This window comes from Orycteropus afer, unplaced genomic scaffold (genome assembly GCF_000298275.1).
Source record: "Orycteropus afer afer isolate SDZICR_OR568_19922 unplaced genomic scaffold, OryAfe1.0 scaffold00199, whole genome shotgun sequence".
NCBI lineage: Eukaryota > Metazoa > Chordata > Mammalia > Tubulidentata > Orycteropodidae > Orycteropus > Orycteropus afer.
The window spans coordinates 3,465,130-3,469,049 of record NW_006921786.1 but is presented as its reverse complement, the minus strand read 5'-3'; the positions used below and the strand labels follow the sequence as shown (position 1 = coordinate 3,469,049).

Genomic DNA, 3,920 nt, shown 5'->3' with positions numbered 1-3,920 from the left:
AATTGTCCAAAATTTGTTGGAAGAGAACTTCCCTGATATGATGAAAGATGAGAATATATCCATTCAGGAAGTCCAATGAACCCCAAACAGGATACATCTCAAAAGAAAATCACCAAGACATATCATCATCAAACCCATCAAAATCAAAGACAAAGAAAGAATCCTGAAATCAGCACGGGAAATAAGAAAAGTTACAAACAAAGGGCAACCAAGAGGAATAAGCTATAATTTCTCAGCAGAAACCATGCAGGTGAGAAGGCAATGGGATGGTATATATAAAACCCTGAAAGAGACAAATTTCCAACCAAAAATTATATACCCAGCAAAACTGTCCCTGAAATATGATGATGAAATTAGGAGATTTCCAGACAAGCAGAAAATAAGGGAATTTGTTAAAACCAGACCAATCTTACAAGAGATACTAAAGGGAGTCCTCTGAACAGAGAACCAATAATAGCAAACAACAACTGACCATTAATACACATGATGACATAACCCAGAAACCAACCCAATTATGGAAGTAGCCAAAGTAAAATAAGCTTACAAGATTGTAAACAGGGAACCAGAGACATCAATTGGCAAATGAGGACAACTACAAACCAAGAAGAGGGAATACACAGTTTAGTAACAGAAGTTCTAAATGGTGAGGAACTCAAGAGAGTTACAAGATAGAATAGACTGTTCTAAACTTGGGGAGAAAATTATAAATCACAGGGTAACCTCCAAGAAAAATGATAACCTTCACATCATAACAAAAAAGAGGACAAGCACAAATATTTAGCAAATACTAAAACAACGGCAATGAAGGAAATTATAACATGATTCATAAACATAATGAGCTCAGCAAATGATACAGAAGAAAAAAGGAACAACAACAACAAAAAAAAAACAGAATAAAAAGTGACAGCAATAACGCCATATCTGTCAATAATTACACTGAATGTCAATGGATTAAATGCAGCATTCAAGAGATGGAGAGTTGCAGAATGGATAAGAAAACATAACCCATCAATATGCTGTCTACATGAGACACACCTTACAGACAAAGACAAAAATAAACTAAAAATCAAAGGGTGGAAAAAGATGTATGAAATAAATGGCAGCCAAGAGCCAGGAGTGGCAATATCAATTTGTGATAAAATTGACTTTAAGACAAAAACTACCATAAGTGACAAGGAAGGACATTATATAATGATTAAAGGATCATTTGACCAAGAAGATATAACCATAATAAATATCTATGGACCCAATGAAAGAGCCCCAAAATACATAAATCTGACTTTGACAGAATTGAAAAGACAAGTAGATGATCTCACATTCATTGTAGGAGACTTTAATACACCACTTTCAATGAAAGATAAAACAACTAGAAAGAAACTCAACAAAGATGCAGAAGAACTAAAACCACCCACCATCTTGAGCCTATAGATATCCACAGAACACTTCACCCAACAACAGCACAATATACATTCTCTTCCAGTGAACATGGAACATTTTCCATGATAGATCATATGTTAGGCCATAAAGCAAGCCTTAACAAATTTAAAAACATTGAAATACTGCAAAGCATCTTCACAGATCACAGTGCTATCAAATTAGAAATCAATAACGAGAAGATCAATGGACAAAGAGTAAACACATGGAAACTGAATAACACCCTCCTTAAGAATGACTGGGTAGTAGAAGAAATATAATATGAAATTAAAAAATTTCTTTGAATCAAATGAAAATGAAAACACAACATACCAAAATGTTTGGGACACAGCAAAAACAGTGATCAGAGGCCAATTTATAGCAATAAATGCACACATCAAAAAGAAGAGCCAAAATCAACACTTTAAAATGAACAACTCCAACAATTAGGAAAAGAATGGCATGAAAATCCTACAGTCACCAAAAGAAAGGAAATTATAAAGATTTGAGCAGAAATAAATGAAACAGAAAACAGAAAGACTATAGAAAAAATCAACAAGACTAGAAGTTGGTTTTTTGAGAAGATTAATAAAATGGACAAACCAAACACTGGCAAATTTAGCAAAGGAAAAGAGGGAGAGAAGACAAATAACACAAACAAGAAATGAAATGGGCAACATCACAACAGAACCAACTGAAATCAAAAGGATAATATCAGGATACTATGAAGAACTCTACAACAAATTTGGAAATCTGGAAGAAATGGACAGATTTCTAAAAACACACCACTTACCTAAACTAACACAGTGTGAGGTGTAAAAGTTGAACAGACCCATAACAAAAGAAGAAATTGAACAGGTCATAAAAAAGTTACCAACAAAAAAAAAGTCCTGGCCCAGACAGTTTTACTGGAGAATTCTACCAAACATTCAGAGGAGAACTGACACCAGTCCTACTCAAACTATTCCAAAACAGATGAAAGGATAGAATCCTCTCAAATTCATTTTATGAAGCAAACATAACTTTGATACCAAAACCAGGCAAAGACATCACTAAAAAGGAAAACTACACACCAATATTCCTCATGAATACAGATGTAAAAATCTTCATCAAAAATCTCCTTTGATTGGATGTGGAGTCATCTATTTGTCTTTTCAATTCTATTAAAGTCAGATTTATGTATTTTGGGGCTCTTTCATTCAATAGACTCCAACAACATATCAAAAAATAATTCATTATGACCAAGGTATGCAAGGATGGTTCAGCATTATGCAATGGATAATCAACATCATCCATTATATAAATAAAACAAAGGAAAAGAACCACATAATCATATCAATCTATGCAGAAAAGGCATTTGATAAAACCCAACACCCATTCCTGATCAAAACTCTTAGCAAAATAGGAATAGAAGGGACATTCCTCAACTAAATAAAGGACATATTTACAAAACCAACAGCCAACATTATTGTCAATGGAGAGAGACTGTAACCATTCCCCTTGTGAACAGGAACCAGCAAGGATGCCTTCTATCATCATTTCTATTCAACATTATATTGGAAGCCCTAGCCAGGGTAATAAGGCAAGAAAAGGAAATCAAAGGCATCCAAAATAGTAAGGAAGAAGTCAAACTATCCCTATTTGCTCATGATATGATCCTATACATAGAAAACCCAAGAGACTCAGTTAAAAAACAAAACAAAACTCCTGGAACTAACTGAGAGATTTAGTATAGTTGCAGGATACAAGATCAACATCCAAAAATCAGTTGGATCCCTTATTCCACCAAAGATATTGCTAATAAGGAAATCAATACCATTTACAATAGCTAGGGAAAACAAAACAATACTTGGGAATAAATCTTCCCACGGATATGAAAGACCTGTACTAAGAAAACTACAAAAGACTACTTCAAGAAACCATAAGAGATCTACATAAATGGAAGAACATACCATGCTTGTGGATAGGAAGACTGAGCATTGTGAAAATGTCAATTCTACCCAAAGCAATCTATACATTCAATGCAATCCCAATCGAGATCCCATCAATATTCTTTAAGGATATGGAAAAAAAAACCAATCACTAACTTTATATGAAATGGAAAGAGACCTCGGATAAGCAAAGCACTACTAAAGAAGAAGAAGAACAAAGTAGGAGGTCTCATATTCCCATTCCCAGATCTTAAAATCTACTATACAGCCACAGTAGTCAGAACTACCTGGTATTGGTGCAACGACAGACACACAGACCAACAGAATAGAATTGAGAACCCAGAAATAGATCCATTGAACTATGGTCAGCTGATCTTTGACAAAGGGCCAAAATCCATTAAATAGGGAAGACATTGTGTGTTGAACAAATGGTGCTGGCAAAACTGGATATCCATTTGCAGAAAAATGAAACAAGATCTGCACCTCACACCACATGAAAAAACTAACTCCAGATGGATCAAAGATTTAAATGTGGAGGAGATCCAGCAAGATGGCAGACTAGGCAGAAAGACTGCA

At 34.6% G+C, this 3,920-nt stretch overlaps 1 protein-coding gene across 1 annotated transcript in view; it reads right to left on the bottom strand.

Annotated features, from left to right (window-relative positions):
• The window catches only part of DNAH9 (dynein axonemal heavy chain 9), a 722,341-nt gene that overhangs the window by 337,220 nt on the left and 381,201 nt on the right, over positions 1-3,920 (bottom strand). The gene's annotated exons all lie outside the window — the stretch shown is intronic.